Source organism: Rissa tridactyla, chromosome 14 (genome assembly GCF_028500815.1).
Source record: "Rissa tridactyla isolate bRisTri1 chromosome 14, bRisTri1.patW.cur.20221130, whole genome shotgun sequence".
Classification (NCBI taxonomy): domain Eukaryota; kingdom Metazoa; phylum Chordata; class Aves; order Charadriiformes; family Laridae; genus Rissa; species Rissa tridactyla.
The window spans coordinates 8,331,185-8,351,237 of record NC_071479.1 but is presented as its reverse complement, the minus strand read 5'-3'; the positions used below and the strand labels follow the sequence as shown (position 1 = coordinate 8,351,237).

The window sequence follows — 20,053 nt, the reverse complement described above, 5'->3', positions numbered from 1 at the left end:
CTAATGGGCTCCTTAAGTGACCTCTCTCCGCTCTGCCACTCCTGCCAGGCTAGTTCAGTTAAATCTCTAGGTGCACCCAGGCATTCATCTCTGCTGCAGCCTTCCTGCGTAAGCTTGGGCAAATTCTTTAAGGTGACATTTTACAAACACCTGGGAGGCTGATTTTCCAACTGTTCAGCATATCCCACTGCGATATTTAGGGCCCTGTTTTCTGAAACATTCCCTTGCCTTGCCAACGACTACTTTCAAAACCTGTCAAGGCCAACCCCGAGCTCCCATTCCTGCAAACTGAAATGCTTCCACTGCCTCTAACAGGATTTGGATTGATCCTCAAGCCTCGTGCTGCGCTCGCTCTGGTACAGAGCAAAGGTGACAGCATTCCCTGTGTCTTTTCCCCCTCCTCTGCCTAGACTGCGGGCCCTGGAGGGCAGGGAGCTTGTGTCTGTGGAGTACCCAGCCCCGGGAGGCTCCGGGCTGAGCTGAGCTCTGCTCCATCCTGCAGATAACGGCGGTGATAGAGGAAACCGAAATGTGCAGCTCAGGGTCATTGCTGCTGCTTATAACCACACATTTTATGTCCTACTTCAATATCTACTGTAATCAGTGAAATTACTTTTGTGAGAGTTGACACAGAAGAAGAGATTGTTGGATTGATATTCTGTCTGGCATTGATGAAAACCTTTTTATAATACCTTAATCCAGCACCCACAGAAGCAATTTGCTAATCTCTTGCTGACTTAGCTTCTAGCGGGATCGACCATATCCAGTCATATTACCTGGCCGACCATATTACGTTCTTTCGATGCAGACGGAAAATGTCCTTCCTGACCCCAGAAGATGGTCAGCTTTTGCTTTGAAGCACGAGATCTGATTACCATTGTCCTAGATTGCAGGGCTGCAAATGCTGTTAATTGCTCCAAAGTTACGTAGCCTTTTACACTTCAAATCCATCCAGACTTTCATCTCCGCGACATCCTACAGCAGGGAATTGGGTAGCTTCACCATGCACTGAAGCAAGGACTATTTCCTTTTAATTTGCTTTAAAAGTTGTGCCCTTTAATTTTGATGTGCCCCCTTGTTCTTGTATCATCAAAGCATTAAAATGTTTCTGATCACTTTTCATTCTAACCTTCAGATACTTTTGTACTGGAACCCAAACGTCCCTTCTTACTCCTAGCTTTCCCAGACTAAATAAACTATTATTTCTGAGCTTTCCGTATTTAACTTGTTAATATTTGTAAAGCAATTTAAAATCTATTAATACGGTTCAATTATAATATCACTTCTATTTTCCATCCTTCCTTTTAATGTCTCAAGTATCCATCTAATTTGCCATCAATCTCCATTGATTCTCCCTCTGATGATATGTTAGGCTTTATAATATCCCGGGGAATATTTCTTCTGCCTTCCTGACCAGCATTTTGGAACTAAGCAGCTGAACTCCGGCGGATCATAAACATGATTCACTCGGCACTCGGCATGGGTATGGATTTGCCGCTGCTTAGGCTTTGATCCTGGAAATAGGTTTCATTATGTCCACGGGACTGTAATTAAAAATGTGTCAGTGTGATTGGGATTGCAGGATCGGGCCCGTTGCAGTCATGACTGCACTGGGTCAGCGACACTTGGGCCCACCTTTGAGAGCAAGCCCATATTTGATAATTCTTTGAGCAATGTCTGAGCGCTCGCTGACATCTCCTGCAGAAGTGGGGCCTGCGTGCCGTTTAGACCAGGGGTACGGACTGAAGTCTGTCCAGTCGCAAACAGGGCAGAGATGGGCCGTGAGAAATGCTCATGCACTCCTCCTCATCCTCTGGAAAGTCGGGGACACCCAAGGAAATTATGTGGTAGCGGATCTAAAAAAATGCCCCCAAAAATCGCAGCCAAATCCCAAACTTTTGCACACAACTCATAACTAATTCCATTACTGCAGAATATTATGAAAACCAAAAGCACAAAGGGACTCAATAAAGCAATAGCCATACCCACCAGACCTAGGCGTCCCGGTGACACTGCACATGACAGCCCTGAGGCAACTGCTGACTTTGCATGTCCCCGAACAGCCGAAAGCTTATCCCAGTACTGATAGCGCGCATCCATGCCTTTCTGATCCTTCCAGTGTCCTACTGTTTTGGTTAGGCCACTTTTCAGTTTTTTCCCAGTCTTAACAAGGCCCGATCCGGCTCCATCACCAAAACATATCACTCCTTCCTCCATGTCATCAGCAAATACGCCCAGCAACGCATCCCGTTCTAATCACTGTATTTATCATTAACTCTTCTCCCCCAAGAAGCAAATAAGAAGATTGATACATGTGTATCTCTAAATGCACAAAAAAGAATATCAAAATACTGATGAGAACTTAAATTACCACTATTAGGTTACTTTAAGCCGTCGCCATATAAATATTTTGGGAGAATCCTAACTGGTGGTTTTTCCCTGGTTGATTAGATTTATCTATTCACTGGCCTAAAATATGGTACAGCAACCCACCATCATTTTCAAATACTTCACAGTTCTTTTTTTCGGAGAGTGGAAATGGCAGATAAACACATTATCAGCATTCCCAGGCATAAAACAGCGAAGCCTGGAGTTGTTTTGCAGAAACAACTCTGAATTTGGACGACGTGACACAAGCAATTCTAGAAATAGCTGCTGGTCTTAAGGCTACGTTACTTGTATCCTCGTTGCTGCTTTTTAATCTCTGTTCACCATTTTAGCACGAACATTACGCTGCCTTTGCTAGTCCTTTCCTTTGACCTTCTTGGTATCTCTCAAGCGTTCTTCAGTCTCACCTTGCACCTCCTAAAGCTCTCCCGGCGCCCTCAAAACCCACCTTTGATTTTTGCCTGCAAACCTCCCCCAGCACAGAGCGGTGCAAGAAACGCCTGGAATAACTCTGGCATCCTCATATTCTAGGCAAGGAGGTGGCCTGAGCCAGGAGGGACCCGTAGCCACATATGTACCCCAGCATATGTCTGAGGGCTTCGCTTACCCGCTCGCCATCTGTACCTGCTTGAAGAGCAGTCACATGCTGAAAGCAGCCCGGCTGCTCCGGCACTCATAGCCTGCCTCACTGCTGGTTATTCCACCGATCCCAGAAGTCCAGCAAAAGATTCGCACTTGCTCATCCCGGTTCTCCCGCCTGCCCTGAATCGCCAGCCTCCTCCCTAGGGTCACAGTTCCTTTCCCTCCATCCTTCATTGGGTAGTCTTAGCTTCTTCGTGCTTTTCTAATTATTGCTCTGAACTATTGAACTAACTTCTTTTATTTATTCTTCTGGTCCCGGCAGCCACACCTGGAACGCAGTGCCTGCACAAGGCAATGGTTTTAAAGCTCGCCCTCCCCGTCTTCCACCCTGCTTAGCAAGTCGGCATCCACGACTTGCAAGGATAAATTACCGCAAAGGTCTCCGGTGTTAGCAATGTGTCTGACAACCTCATACGCAGCTCCAGCAGGGTAAAGAGATGGCTAAATGGGATCGGTTGTGCCGACTCAGGACTTCTGGCTGAAACTGCATCCAAAATCGTGATGGACACAGCAGAGTCCAGAGCGCAGGGCCAGGCTCTAAATCACGCTCTAAATCAAACCCTAAGAAAGAGATCCTCACTCACCGTGAAGCCAGTTTACTCCCCTGACTTCGACAGGCTGTGATGATTTACAGCAAGATGTTCCAAGCTTTTCACAGGTACGCGCTGTGCAACGTAGTTGGGCTGTAGTATGCATAGATATAAAAATCCAAGCTGTAAGAAGACCTATCCTAAGGCTCCAGGCTTTATCTTCTATAAACACCAGGTGAAAGAACGTGCTTTCTATCAGGACAGCCATGAGACAGGTGCCACGCATGAAGAGACTGCAAGAACCAGAGCTACTCTGCTGGAAATGGGGCACTACAGGAGAATGGATGGGAGTGGGAGAGCTCCCTCTGCTCCTATATTCTGATTTCCAACAAAAAGCCCCAGAGAAAATTGTTTTTTTTTTTCTGGAGCTTCTCTTATGCTTGAGAACCTCTCATAGCTTGGTTTGCAAGCTTTTGTGTCATTGCTTGGTATGTGTCAGCCCAGAGCTGACTTTGTCGTAATTTGTGAACCTGTGGGAGGAGAGATGTCACTGTGATGGCAACCCTCCGATGAACAGTGCCCGCTGCTAACACACGGAGAGAATTCCTTCTAGGGCTTGAAAGCTGTACTGGTGCTCCTGGCACCTGAGTTTCCACCGCTGCCCAGCATTTCTATCACCAGTATAAACAGTGAACAACAACAGTATATGTCTGGCAAAGGCTATTCACTCCGTCCTCCTCTGGAGGCCACCATTTGAAGCTGTTTCAGATTGTTTGCTCCGATCAGTTGCTGCTGCTCTGACTTACTGTTATTTCGATTGCCAGCGTACGAGGCGATCCATCAGCAGTGCAACTAGTTGTTTTGGCTTTTTTTCTGAAATAGGAGCAGGGAATCGTGTGGAGGAGAGTTCAAGCATTAGGGAACGCTATGTCAAGGCCTAGGGAGATGCCATCATGGGAGCCGCAGGGGCACTGGTGCTGCCACGGGTACCGCTCGCACCCGGCACCGTGCTCCGAACGGGCCTCTCAGCAGGCACAGCAACAGCCTTGTGCACAGCTAAGCTCTGTCAGCTGCGCCTTGTAGGCAACAATAAAATGGATGTAGAGCACATGACTTCAGAAGAACAAACAGCAAAAATAAATAAGCGTCTTTCTCTCCCCTGACGCTGCTTGCAGGTCCTGCCTCAAGGCTGCGAGAAAACAGCTCGCTGAGCGGGGGGCTGCAAAGGCTGAGGCATGTTGTATTACACTCCCAAACCCACCACAGAGGGAATCCTGGGCCTGACTCTTCGCTCCTTTTCAAAATGACACGTTTATGCCCAAGTTATGCCACCTTCACTTACGATCCGATCCAGCATCCCTGAAGTAAACTTGAGCCCCTTCAGTTGTCTTCAGCTCAGCCTAAATCAGCTGCTCCTCTGATTTCTGCTCTTTCTCCCGTTCCTCCTCCCACTAGTCCTAGCGCTTTTTCTTCCCTAAAACAGTACAGCTTAGCTTGGCAAGTCAGCAACAGCCTACGCCTACTCTCAAACCCTGGTGAATGTCACCTCATTTGTCTAGTCCTGCTCTGCCCATGTTTGACTCTCTCCAGACAGAAGAACCCAGTAGATATATCCAAGTTTCTCCCCCAGGCCTTTCTGCTTGATGATATTTCCCTTTTTCCACACCGATTACAAGCCGCAGCCTGCTGCAGCCCTGGCCAGCCGAGCTCTGGTCCCAGCAGGTCGGCAGGACGTGGCAGCGCAGAGGCGCAGCGAGCAGGGAAAAAACCTCCTCTGGCATCCGAGAACCCCCTGGGGTATCACATAGAGCCGGGAGGAGATGCTCTGCCCTGACTCAGCTCAGCACCATTCGGTAGCTCAGCATCCTGCTCCGGGCGGCAGCCATCTTCCAGGCAAGAGGAAGAACCGCAGGATCAGGCCACGGTCCACGGGTTTATTTAGAAGCCAGGTCTCTCTGTGCATGGAAATCCTCTGTGTGGCCTGGAAGGAAACGGGCCAAGGTCCTTACGATTGTTAAAAATCTCGTGATACTTTTGCAAGAGGGATGGTGTAAATCAAAGCAGAGGGCACAAGCTACCTAACTCCGGGTAATTTATATTCTGCCTCACTAAGTTCATCTCTGCACTTTCAATGCATGAAGTGATTTTTCACTTCCCCTGTAGTATTTCCTGGCACGGAAAAGCTGCTGGGCTCTGTCCCAGAAGTAGCTGCATTTCATCACCGGCTAAAAGATTCCTGCATGTAGCGGGGCCAGATCCTCAGCAGAAACTCCCGCCCGCCCCAGCGGGTTTGCGGCGGGGAAGGATCCAACCCAAGCCCCCATTCAGCTGCACCTGGGCTCCTTGGAGAAGAGAGCCCTGTTGTTATTTATCGGCCGCCCCCCCTCCCGCCCCCGTATTATGATTCGCGCTCGGCTCCAGCTCCGCCAGGCCGGGGCAGGCGCGGGGGGGGACGGACGGGACGATGCGGGGGGAGGCGGGCGATCCCCCACCCCCCCGCCTCGCTCAGCTCCGCGCCGCTCCGCGCCCCGCCGCGCACGGCCGCTGCGTGGAGCCACAGCGCCCCCTCCTGGGGCAGGGCGGCGCCGCCGGCCCCGCGGCCGCGGAGGGACTGCGCGCTGGCGCAGCGGGGCGCGGAGCGTGGGGGTGTCCCTCCCTGCTTTTCCATCTACTCGTGGCGTGCCTCGGGCTGCTCTTGGGGCCCTTCGCCCTCGTTTCTGCTGCTTAGCGATTTTTAAATTTTTCAATTATTTTTTTCCTGCCTTCTTAACGTCTCTGCATCAGCTGTAAACAGCGTGTGGACAGAGTGCCCTGGGTACACTCTAGAAATGCCCATCCGTTCCGGGAGGTGGGCAAGGAGACGGGTATGGATGCGGCGGTTCTCGGCTGGAGTCTGTTCCTGCAGCGCTTCCCTGAGCCACACACTCCAGGCAGGCGGTGGGACTTCTGCCGGAGCAAAGATGGAAGGATTTGGCTTTGAACTATTTCTGTTACACAGACAACAATGATTATTGTCTGCTGGCAGACCTATTCCCGTGTAGCATTCAGCATCAGCCTTACACATAGTCCCAGTGTAGTAAACCGTGGAGGTGAGGAGGGAACACGGATATACTCTGCGTCATCACTTTTGGGACACCTTTTACCTATATGCGAGCCAATTCACCATACACATTCCTGCTCTCCAAAGTTTTAACACAGACTTTAATCAGCCTCATTCTATTCCTGCTCTTGGAGGGCCGCACAGTCTCCTCACTAGGCCCTATGGAAAGAGGGGAAGGGGAGGAAGGTCAGAGGGGGATGTTGATTAAACACATCGACCACCAGTGACATCATCTCCCCTGCGCAAACTGTGCTGTTTGTGAGGGAAGGGGCTTGCAAAGGCACAGGAGTATTTGTACCCTAAGGATGGGAGGGTTTTGCTCTGAACCAGGGTAAGACTGAAGTGGAGCCTTGCACCGCGTGTATTTTACCTCCAGAGGCATATATGGTGGTTTTGTTCACGTACACACTCACCCATGGAAAAAAAAGCAACGTAACTAGCAGAGCACTTCGCCTGCTCACAGGCTCCAGCTCTTGATCAGAGAGAGCATGATGGGTATGGGATTGCCACTGCTCCCCCCCGGCCGTTCCCCTGCTCCCCCGTCTGCTGCTCCTCTGCCTTTCCAGCAGTGAAATCATTACCGAGTCCTGAGAACATGCAAAGAGCAGTAAAACAAACGTAGACGCACAAAACGTAGTGAGCTTTTTCTGCTGAGTTGCAAAGGGCTTTGGAGTCAGACAAACCCCAAATCAATGCCTGGAACTAACTAAAAGGGAGAAGACTGCGCTGGAGGAACAAACCACCTACTGAGAGACCTGCAAAGAAGACAGCGTGTGTATGCTCCTGTGAGCATCTGAATGTTTGATTCGCATAATAAGAATATCAATGCAGTTATTTCTGCACGTTACGGTGTGTGTTCGTGTGTGGATGAAGTCTGCGTGTCTGAGTGCGGGGGAAATGCGGGGCTGCATAGCTTGACTAGGTGCTCGCATCCATGTGAGAGCGAGACCAAGACGCTGTATTTAAGCATGGGGTGGACTGTGCGAGTCCGACAGCATGTGTTTTGTGTGCTTAGCGTGTACATGCATGCGAGGGAGACCACGACTGCTTGTCTACGTGGTGTGTGGGAGGGAGAGAGCCTGGGTTTGTCTGTCTGTCACTCACAAGCAGATCTGATCAATCTTTTTCCTTTATAAGGAATTAAAAAAAACCCAACCAAATCCTTCCATATTTCTTACACCAGAGTCTCATCTCCTCTTTGCTCACTACCTCCTCCTCTCACCACCCCCCAAATACTTCTCTACAACTCTTGGGAAAGCAGCTTTGGTGCCATTAACAAATTATTATTATGCACCCAGATGAGCAGCCAGAGTAAAGCGTGAAGGACCCTTCTGTCCTACCTAGTGCAGATGTCAATCACCAGGCTAAATTCATATGTTAAGACTGCCAGCGTTTCATCTGCTGCTTGTTTCTCTCCACGAAGAGGAGACTGCACCTAAGAAGTGACACCCCCTCCCCTTCCCCACTCCCAAGTGAAAGCGCGCAGGGACTCCCCAAAGCCAAAACACGCAGTCACATCTCAGCCCTCCTCTCTTTGGATCATCGCTGGGTCTGTAGACCCAGGCTGTGCTGGACCTCGGGGATGATGTAATGGCGAGGAGATGCCCTCTGTCCCCCTATTCCCCACGGACCGCAAAAGGCGAAGTTATGCTCCACACCAGCCTCGCAAGCAGCGCTGAGACCCAAGCCGGAGAAAACCAACCTCCTTGCGCTGTGGGATGCAGCTGTCCCCCCGCCCCCCGCCATCGCTGCCCTCCGCCGGCTCTGCCGCTGTCTCCCAGTCCCCACTAGAAGTAGAGGCAATCAGCCCAGTGTGGGATTCAAGGCGACAGACTTTCCTTTTCCTCCCCGATTTGCTTGTCACTTGCGAAAACGGAGCAGTGGATTAAGTGGAGATGACACCATCTCCTCGGGGACGGTCTGTCCGTCCGTCCGTCCGTCCCCCCCTGCTCTGGGATGTATTGATACTCCGGAATACAGATGGAGCCTGGCTGCCTCCCACCCCCCCCCTCCACCACCGCCACGCCGCCAGCCCAGCCGAGCCAGGGGCTGAACCCCAATTGCCGGGCATCCTCCAGGGGCTGCGTCTCTCCCCAGCAGGAGCCAGTGCTCCCAGTACCAGCGAATCTCGGCCCCACGCTCACCACACACAACCGCTAACCGGGCTGCAGGACTCCTGCCATCCAACAATCCCCCCCACCCACCCCCGCTAACTCCGTGCTGGGGTGCGAGGCGGAGGCAAACACCGGGGCGGAGGGGGGCCGGGGGCGCGTTACACAACGCGGCCGAGGCAGGACGGGGGGAGCCCGGCGGGCACCCGCAGCCGGCGCCGGGGCAGGAGCATCGCTGCAGCCGCAGCGCTCGCCTTACCTGATGCTAATGTCCCTCTCTGGCGGAGATCTGGTCGCCCGTGGGTTTTATTCGGCTCGGTAGGAACTTGTGGGAGAGCTTCTCTGTCCAGCTCGCATACTGGGTGCTGGGCTGATAATGCAGGCGTGAAAATCCTGGGGCTCTAGCAGTCCTTTTCATGCTCAGACAGAAAATCCCCTTCCTTGATCCAGATCGCGGGCATTAAGGGCAGAGGCAAAAAAAAAAAAAAAAAATCCTTTTTTTTTTCCCCCCCTCTTTCTTTTCCTTTTTCTTGCCTTTTCCCCCCCCCTTCTCTTCTGCTGCTCAGTTCGTAGCCATCGGGGGAAGGAGCAAAGGCAGCAGGGAGAATGGAGAGGGGGTTAGAAATAAAAATGAAAAGGGCTCCAGGAGGGAAGCGAGAGGCTGGGCTTACCACCGGGGGAGGGGCTTGGAGCGGTCTGGAGAGGATGAATGGGGAAGAGGAAAGCAGGGAGGAGCCCCAGCCTGGCCATTTTATTCTAAGAAGTGTTTTGTACATAATTAGGAAAAAGCGGGGTGGGGGGGTGGGGTGGGGAGGAGGGACTTAAGCTCCGGCCAGACGGAGCCTGGGCCGTGGGAAGGGAGGATGAGACAGGGAAGGGCCGCTGGACGGGGCTGTGGGGGGATCTAAACTTGTCCGCCCCTCGGATTTGGGGAGGAAACTGCAGCGGGACTGGTTGAGATTCCAGGCAGCACCCATCCATTTAATATATATATATTTTTTTTCGCCTTCCACACCCACTTCCTATTTTCTCCTCACCGGAGCCAGGCAGCAGCGGGGCTCGATCCGCCGAGTGGGGAGCTGATAGCGGGGGGGAGGGCGTGGGGGGGGTGGCAGGCTGTCCCCCAGCCTGACTCCACCCTGGGGGGGATCATACCCCCCTCGGAGGGGGGGCAGGAGAGCCGTGTGTCTCCCCCAAGCCCGGCCGTGCGGGCGCGGTTCAGCACCGCGGACAGCGGCGGGCGGGGGCGCACCGGGCCCGGAGCTCCGCGGGGGCTCCGCGCCGCTCCGCGCCGCAGCGGCTGCCCCCGCCGCCTCAGCCCGGCCTCCGAGGCTGGCAGCGGACGAGCCCAGCCCGGCCGCCCCGGGAGGCAGCGGGAAGCCGACTGAGCTCCCGGCGCCTCCCGGCCTGGCTGGGTCCGGTCGGCAGGGCGGGCCGAAGTCCCCCGCGCTGGGCTCAGGGATGGAGGTGGGGGGTGCCTCAAGGGCATGACCCACCCAGACACGTCGCAGCAGCTCAGCAAAGGCAACCCAGCGTAGGAAGAGCATTTGACAATTCCTGCCTTTGTGTGGGGTTTCTAGCCAGGGAGCCCAGACAAGTAAGTGACTGGCTGCGTTGTGCTGGCAGAAGGCAAAAAATCAGCCCCCTTGGGTAGGGTATATGGGGCAAGGAGGGCAATGGGAGATACCTGCCTTCCACCCCCCTTCTCTGGCCTACAAGGACACACTGTCCTTCTCTCACCCATCCCCTGTGGGCTACATAACATTGTCTTAAGCTAAATCTTCAGCAAATCTTTCCTAAGCAGAATTAGAAGCTGTTTGGTTAAACTCCAGGCTGTTCCGATAGGGCTGAAGCTTAGCTTATCTCAGTTACAGTGTACGCAAAGCTCCTGAGTCTTACTTTTTTCCAAGTGACTGTTCAGCTGCAAAGCACGCTTCCTGGTAAGCCACCCCTGATTCTGTCACATTGGCTCAACTAAAAGGCTGAAATGATTCTCACAGATTCCCCTGATACAAGACCACAGACAAATGGCTTAGACCATGGCAGGGCAGAGTGAGGGATCCAGTCTTATACAGAACATATATCTGCAAAGCACTTGTCTAAACAAATAAACGATGTTTGGGGTTATCATTAGTGTGTTCTTTCATTGCTGCTCTTGGCATTTACCAGAAATAGAAAAGGAATCCTTCTGTCCTACATGAGGTTGTTTGAAATCAAAGCAAAGGCTGCATGAACAAGCGCTGTAGTCGCATGGGATTTACTGATTCAACTAATGCAACAATACTGGGTGTCTTCCCTCACTACACCTGGGAAGGCTATTGGGTGAATGGGTCTAGCAGGACCTGGCACCACCCAGCCTGATATTTCATATTCCTGTGAAGAAGAAGTGAGAGAGAACAAGTGAGATGATACTCTTCAGGCACCCAAAGGTCTCACAGACCTAGAGAACAACTCAAATATTCTCTACAAGGTAACACCTTATTCCAGAAAGTCAGAGTCAACAAACTCTTGGGACTGGTGTCCTGCCTGGAAATAAGAATTGCTATCAATATCACAAAAATATAAGAGAAGGAAAACATAAAGCAAATAGTTTTGTTCATCATTTTCCTGTCCCAGAATATTTTCTCTCTTTTCCCCCCAATTGATACACTCACTATTGCCGCCTCTTTCCCAAAAGCTTTTACTTTCTCTGTATCAAAAGAGGATTATTTGGTGCATTGAGTATTCAACATGTTCTCTTACAGTATTGTTGTGTTCAATGAGCTTTGCTCATCTGAATGGACACTCACTGCATAGTCCACTGGTTTAATTTGCTGCTTTGGAAACCTAAGCAGGTTACAGCATATTTAGCTATGTGTCTGTTCTTATGTGTCAAAGATAAGGTTTCTGGATGCCATTTTTAAAAACAAAATTATTTCACTTCAGTAGCTTTCTCTTTTCAGTGGTCTCTTCTTTTTAGTCTTGGATATTTCAACTCACCTTCTCCCTGCAATGAACAAAGCCTTTACCTTCACCCCAAATCAGCAAAGCTCCATTGAACAAGAATTTTTATTTCTCCTCTTTTTTTGGACTTTTTTTTTGGACTCTTTTTTTTTTTTTTTGAGTTATTAACCATTTTGCATGTCCGGTCCTCACTTTTTCCCCCCCCTCTTTCAACAGTCATCTTAAAAGTCATCTTAAAAGCAAAATTTGGATTTTTTTTTTTTTAATTGGAATATTGTTCACATGAAGAAAATAGAAACTAGTCAATCGAGGGAGGATATGAAGGAGAATAGAAATTCACATCATACATGACGTAAAAAGAGAGTCTTCCATTTGCAAGCACTACCCAAAAAAATTATGGTAGTGGCAGGATGAGGAAACAGTAATTCGAACTATCTATTAGAAGTTTAGGAAGGCATTACATGAAACTGAGATCTAGGAAGCAGAGAAAAGTGCCCGTGTTATTCACATGTCAGCTGTCACAAAAACGGGCTAATGAGTTGGTGTGGGTTAACTGCAGTATGCAACTAAACACTACACAGCCCCTCGCTCACTCGCCTCCACCCCCCAGCCCAATGGGATGGAGGAAAGGACGAGTAAAAGCAAGAAAACTTGGGGGTCAAGAGAAAAATTGTTAATAACCGAAGTAGCAGTAGAAGATGAGAAAAAGAAAACAAAACAAGTGATGCAAAGGCAATCACTCACCACCTCCCACGGGCAGACCAGTACCGAGCTGGTTCCCAAGTAAAAGATGCCTAGCCTAAATAAAATCCCCCTTTTTTCCCTTTTTGTTGCTGAGCAGGATGTTATACGGCATGGAATATCTCTTTGGTTAGCTCAGGTCATCCACCTGGTTGTGTCTCCTCCCAACCTCTCACACAGCCCCTAATCTACGTTCTGGGGGAGCAGAGTGAGAAACAGAGAAGGCCTTGATGCTGCGCAAACACCGTTCAGCAACAGCTGAAACATCAGCCTGTAAACAGCATTGTTTTGGTCACAAATCTAAAACACAGAACCACATGAGCTACTATAAAGGAAATTAACTCCATCCCAGCCAGTCCAGTACAAAGTGCCATTATCTAGTGCAATAGGAGCTGCCAACTCTGTACGGTGAATATTTCATTTCTGTTTGTGATTCTATAGCAAAAGCTCACTTCAGAGTCCCATGAGCTGGTGAAGATAATCAGACCCTACTCTGAGTTCTTCTCATGCTACAGGCAAACTACTTCTTTCCACATATCCTGTTGTGCTGCTCTCCTTGAGGATGCAGAATGTATTCTTGTCAAGGTTTTGCAGACTTCATTGTTTATTACAGGCTAAAAATGGATTAAACTTGCTTTGTGAGCAGTGTATTGATATTCTGGTGCTCTCCTGGTCTCTTGTGAAATGTATTTCCTCTTTCTCCTCTGCAAACAATATCACAGCAAGTAGTGATCTTATTTAAACTGTGCTTTCTGTTGGTTGCGGAGATACCCAGCTCCTGAGCACCAACCACATTCATTTGCTGTTGGTATCCCTTAACACGTGGCTGGGTGCCTCCCTGTTCACAAAGCAGGATGGGTGATACGAAGGGCTGCGTGACCAGGCAAATACCAGGCTGTTTTGATGGACAGTGGGAAGAAGTCTGGGAGTGGGCTCAAGGGCCAGGGCTAAGAGGCAAGGAGCCAGCAGGGACTGTTTCCACCACGCCCAATGCAGAATTAAAGGTCTACAGTCAAGGCTTGAGCAGGGGCTGGGGGGAAGGCTGGAACCCCCTGCCAAGCTAAGCAAAAAAGTTGGCAGGTCCCAGCAGAGGTGGAAAGAAATTATTGGGAATTGTTTGGGTTTGGTTTGTTTTTTTTTTTTTTCTCAAAGGAGTTTCTGATAGTTGGTTCCTCTGCCTTAAACCGGATCATCCTCAGTGCAGCTCTAGAAGCCTGAAAGACACTGAACTCACTAAAATTTCCAAGCAGGTGCTTCGCCGTCTTTGCACTGCTCCTAAATTTACATATCCCAAATTTATCTTTTGACAAACCTCCCTTTCCAGCATCAAACTAACAAAGGAAGAAACGCCACAGCTTCAAAATTGCACTTCAGCTGTCCTAGGCACTCACCCTCTCAGGACACTTGTTCTGAGCACAGTGAGCTTCTGGGGGTTACGGAATGAGATTTTCAGTCTCCTGAGATCTAGCTTTCTGATTAGCTTTTTTTAGTATTTTTCCTGCTGGTCTTGGGTAGGAAGCAGATGTCTTGTGAAAAAGAAATAATAGTGGTTTGTCTCTCATTGAAGATTAAAATAAGACAGCAGCGACTATAAGGTCAGTTCTAGGAAAACATAGTGGGCAGAAAGAATGGTGAGAACTGTTTCCCAGCTCAGAAGGTTGTTTCCCAACTGTCATTGATATGAAGGTTCCTGGCCGAGTCTAACTGATGCAAAATTAATGATTTGATCCATTGAATTCACGGGGAATTAGAACAGGCCAGGCATTTGGCCTCAGGTATTTGTCTAAATATTCTCTCCAGTTAACAGAAAGGGGTAATTTTAACTCTACGGGTGTAATCTTCCTGTTAGCTTAGACGCTGTCTTTGACATGGGATGAATTTCCCTCTGAAATTAGCACTCTTCGCGTTGACTCGAAAGGGAACCAAATCAGCAGCTTAGAATGAGTTCCTAGATTTTAGAGGGATGAAGCTGGAAGAGTTGAATACTTTCCTCTAGAGCATGCTGAGGTGCACGGAAGAGCAAGCAAATGAACCCATATCTGCTGATTTTCCCATCTTAGTCACAAATCCATCCTCTTTATTAGCAGTCTTTCATATTCACTATTGTCACTATTGTCTGGTACCAAGTACAAGTCATCAGTATTCATCACCTGCAGCTTAGTTTCCTTCTGAACTTGGTCGAAGGCTTTCAAAAGGGAACTACTTGTAACTCCCAACCCATCATGAGCTGTACACTGCACAGAAGGCTTCAAGCCTCACTCTGCCTCTATCCGCAATCACTCAGCACTTCAGACCACTCAAAAAAATGTTGGTAGATGAAACCTGCACGCAGTCAAATGCAGGGACTAGAATGTTCAATTGAGCTTTTTTTCTTTATTCCTCACTCCAACGTATCCGTGTTCTTGCATCTGTTTCACATCTCTCAGAGCCCCAAAAACGTTCATTGCAAAGGAGATGGCAGAGACACTCATATCTCTTGATGTTTATGCAGAAAAAAAAAAAAAAAGAGAAAGAGATATCTTGATTAACAGGAGTTGCTGGAGGAGGTGGACAGCCACTGCCATCTGTAGTCTTTCTAAGCTAATTTTGAAGTATGTCAATGAGAGCCAGAGGGTCAGTGCTTCTTTTCTGATTTACCCAAGAGAAGCCGGAGCACATCTAGCAGGGCTGTGCTGAGGTCATACAATCAGATGTCAGCACAGAATAACGGTACCACCCACAGCGTGAAGTCAAGTCGTAACATGTACACACATCTGATGGCATGACTCTTAAATTGATGCTGATATATTGTAGCTGTATGGGCATTTTTTTTTTTTCACCTTCTGGCAGGGATGGCACAAGACTGTTTCATCTTTGCCTTTCTGGATTACAAATAACGACCAAGCCACCTGGCTACCTGCCACGCAACAAAGGGGGGAAATTCCATTTTACGGAGCCCAAAGATCCCTATCACCAGGGCAGGGAGTCCAGCACTTCCCAATAGATTCATGCAACCAAATTGCACTTTTTCATCGACGGTAATCTAGGTCAGAATGGACTATCACCATTATCTTTGCACAAACCAATATACCTGGCAAGTATTGAATATAGGAGGAGAAGTAAGAAGTAATTTATTTATTTTTTTTCCCCTGGGTATCATTTATTATTTATTTGGGAGAAAATTTGAATTTGAATCACTAAGGAATGACATGTTTTAGAGCATGCTGCTACTCTGAGATAACCGCGCTTTGCCTCAGGTATGCAGTGAGTCACAGGGTTGATAGCTGGTGCGTGCCAGCACCCTGAGAAGTGGGGTTATTGTTACCATACAGTAACCACATGCCTTGAGCAGGGTTATTTCTCATATACAACAAGGACTTTTCATCTTGTTAAGAAAAAGTTGATGTGATCGATTTTCACGAGCTATGTTGAAAAGCCTATGCCTAAGTGCTATACACAGGGCATAAACACAGCCCTTCAGGCTGTTCTGATCAGTGGTCAGAGCAGGAAAGGACAAATCAAAATATTCACGACTCTGTTTTCAGAAACACGGTCAAGTAAACCAAGAACCTGTCCAGGTGTCTAGGACCAAGATCTTTGCGTTTTGTGTGAAACACAGATGCCAGACTGTTTCGGTGTAGTTTTTACGCCACTGTTTCCCAAGCAGCATGTTCAAGAGTGTGTATAAAAACTCCACTTTGTTTATTTTATTTGGATGCTTCCCAAAGCAAAGATTGCTACTTTGTGTATGCACACCTCTCCCTGAGCAGTCCTGAACTCAGCTGCTACCTTTCCCTGCTAATGGGATTATTACTGACAGGGAACTTTGCCTACATGCTTCTTCACCTCCTGCTGGCCACACACGCTCCGGTACCAGCATGTTCCAACTTTCCATACCAAACACTTCATTCACTGCATTTCTTCTGGAGCAGGTTGAACACTAGACAAATTCAGACTCAGGGACTCTACAGGTTCTTATTTCCTATCTTTTCCCCTCTTGGTATCCATTTGTCCATGGCAGCTCTGAACCAGCCCAGATGCCTCCTCTACAGCACTGTCATACCCAACGTCCCAGTGCTGTTATGGTAGATTCATACCTGGGGTTCAGTCTTTAGAGCAGACACTGTTTCTTTGTTGCCAGCAATGAATTCTGCACACAGACACTCAAGGCAACTTAAAGAGCTGTGGCTGTCAGGTGTTTCTTTATGTAGTGTTCAATTCTTGTTTTCAAGCTTTTCTTTTGCTTGTGACACCTTCTCCAGAAATAAACATCTCTCTTCCTTGCTAGTTTTAGACCATTTCCCTCCAAGCCAGTCAACATTTAACTCTTCCCATGTTTCTTGAGGAGAATCACCCAGTGGACCTCTGTGATCTATCGCATAAAACGTGCAGGACCAACTCGGACACCTGGTTTCTATGTTTGGCTCTGCTGCTGGATGGACACAGAATCTCAAAGGGATCACTTTACTCCACTTCTGCTTCTGTCCATGTAATACAACTCATAATACACCAATTTAACGCCCTCGTCATGTCAGGATTATCGTTGTTTGTATAACTTCCACCTAGAAGCCAAAAATGAGCTAACTGCCGTTACCCACCCCGTTTTAGTCTACACAAGAGCATGAACGTAGCAACGTATTAGGGTATTTGTGGGACATGTTAGTATTGAGGACATGGTTTGCACCTACGCCTCCGCTTCTGCATTTAGCCACACTAGCAAGACTAAGCCATCACAGGAACGTTATCACACTCTATCAAAGCCTCATTTGGCCTTGTAGATCATCCTGAGGGGAGTTATAAGGCTTGCCTCACAGACCCCACTATTGCAACAAGTGAAATCAAAAGGAAGCAGTAGTCACTCTGTTGTTCACCCTGTTGTTTATGAGGGGGATGTAGAAAGAGTATGTTTTACACAAAACCTAAGGCAGAACTGGGACAAACCCAGAAACTCCAAGCCTCAGTTATACACCTTTATTCTCCCAATCACCCATCCTTACACATGCACTGACAAGAAAACACTATATAGGGGCAAAGTACTTATTTTTATTCTCTTTCTTTACTGCTTCACCAATAGTCGATCAATATTGTCATTAAAGCTCTGAAAATAGGTTCAGTTGGTTAATCTGCACCTTGAGTACAACACAGAGAGAAAGGAAAACAAAAACCCCTCAATCATGTTGTTCTTCCACAGCCATCACCAGTCCCTTTGTTTGGAAAAAAGGACACACCCATGGACGTCTCTCACAAACGAGAAGGCACATGGGCCTGGGTTTTCAATAGGTACTTGGAGCCCAGGAGATATTTCTTACCAGCAACAATTTGCAGGTAGGTCAGATTTAGAGGATGAACTGACTGAGGTATCCTTTAAATAGCTGGCTTATTGTATACTTAGTGTATTCCTTTAACAGGCTTATGCTATCATTAAGTCTTCTATGGAAGAAGGGAGCCATTGTGCCAGTGTAACACCGACCTAATTAGCTTTGCTGAGGATTTATTTAACAGGTTTATTCTAACAAGTTTATTCTTTAAACGTCTGATAACTGATTTGTTATAACTCTTTTTAATGAGTCTCTGTCCTCCTCTGTTGGGTTTAATTCTCTTTGCTGCTGCTCAGTACAGTGTTGCATCTACATAGAAGGCTGATTGTACTGTGTTTAGGCTTTGAAAAGCTTTACTCTTATAGGGGATATTCATTTCAGTGTACCGGAGTAGGTGGATGTACCTATATTCATGTGAATAGGAATGTGTGGAAGAAGGAATTTTTTTGTATTACATTTCAGTACAGTGCCCTTCATCCCAGTGAGGCCCAAACAGTCTTACAAACGGTCATGTTCAACTCCCCTTGCAGAAAGGAAATATTGATTCCAAGCAGGTTTCTAATCAGACCCATAGACAAAGCTCCCAATTGGTGCATTCACCAACGAAATGGTAGGTGGAGAATCGTGTACACGATAACCTCAAATATGGTGTGATCCCGCTTCACATCCACAGCGCCCTGAGGTTCCCTTGGGTGACAGGGTGAGATGCTCCCTAGACTTTTACAAGGGTAATATGTTCAGACATAGGGTTATGCTGAAGGTGAGATAGATTCCAATACTCTGACTGGGCAAAGTATTCTATTACATTCTCTTTTCCTGAGAAAGGGTAGCGTATGTCAGAATGTGCGTAGATGCACGCTTAGCTGCTTTCTATAGCTCCAAACACCTCTCTTCTGAAGGTGCTTGAACATAAAATTAGCTTCACTCTAATGAGAGACAGCTTCTATCTAACTTCTTCAGGTAAGGAAACTTAAGCAAGAGCTGCCAGAGCATTAATCAGAATTGCCCCGTGGATCACTGGAGTAGACTTTAGCTTTCCCAGCCCAGTTCTGTGATCTCAGGCTTTGTGCTCTCCACACAAGAAGAGACATCAGTTTGTTACAGACTAAAAGGAGAGGGGGGAAAAAAGCTCCTATTTTTAGGCCAAAATATATTATTGTTCTTCAGACTCAAATAATAGGAATTAATAATACATAATTTGATTAATATTTAAGCATTATTTATGTATTATACATAACTATAACTAGGAGATATGGTTAATGGGGTTTGACCCACGTTGTTATACTATGTACCACTTGATTCAGATCTTAGTGGACAAACTCCTCTTTTGACAAACTTATTCACAGTCACATTCAACTCGGATGTGCCTCAGCTACAGGGAGCAGCGTGACATTGATGTCTGGTGGCAGAATGTGGTGTCATCTTTAGAATGTTATTTTGCACAGCCAAGGGAAAAGAAGGTTCAGGGACAAGTCAACACTTCTGCCTCATAGAAGCTGTGAATCTGCTGTAAGAATGAAGTAACATCTCTGCAGAAAGGGAGGCGGGAGTGTAGGTATATGTCTGTGTGCACACAGGGAGACAGAAAGCCTCAGTCTTCTAGATTTATTTCATAACGCATTTATGATAAGGTGTAGATATTCTTATCATTTTTATAGATGAGAACCTGACAGATTGAGGGGACTTATCCGTAAAGTAACATAGAAAAGATGTGTCCAGACAGCAAATTGAACTGTTGCTTCCAAAATAGCAAGACTGTTTCCTAACCCCTGGATCAACCTTCTTCTAATGGAAGCTTTCAGTCCACAGTGCCTCAAAATCCATGATATATCATCAGAAATAAGCGAAGAATTAACTAACATGGTTTGTGTATAAAGGAAGTGTAGAGGCCCTGGAGATAAGGGGTTGTTCCTCTCTTCACCACCTCATCTCTGCCAGTGTTTCTTTTGAAGGTCTACTAGCAAAGGTTTTACCATTTAAGTGAAAAGGAAAAAAAAATAAAAATCAAAATTATTCTCCACCAAAATTTTACTAGAGAGTTCTCAACATAGAGGGAAATATTTCCACCACATGATGATACCTCTGCTTCCTGCTACTAAAGATAAACTTTTCCACCCCTTGGAGTCCAAATGGGGAAACACCTCTAATAACAGAGGGCTCCAAGAGCAATCCATCAAAAACATGGTTTCCCCAAACAGGCCACATTCACAGGAGACAAAGCGTACCTTCTCAGCACTCATAGACATACAAACCAACCGATACCTACAGAATAGAGACAGACGTACATTCCCTGATGAAATG

The 20,053-nt window shown here is 47.7% G+C and overlaps 1 protein-coding gene across 3 annotated transcripts in view; it reads right to left on the bottom strand.

The window, feature by feature from the left end:
• Nucleotides 1-9,188, bottom strand: part of BRINP1 (BMP/retinoic acid inducible neural specific 1) — an 89,964-nt gene extending 80,776 nt beyond the window's left edge. For 2 of the 3 annotated variants that reach the window (XM_054220669.1, XM_054220668.1), the window contains exon 1: nucleotides 9,031-9,188. The gene's annotated coding sequence lies outside the window, so the exon portion shown is untranslated. Of the gene's footprint in view, nucleotides 1-4,902; nucleotides 4,941-9,030 lie in introns of those variants that run through there. The other variant, XM_054220670.1, reaches the window with a different exon arrangement.
• Nucleotides 9,189-20,053: the final 10,865 nt, after the last annotated feature.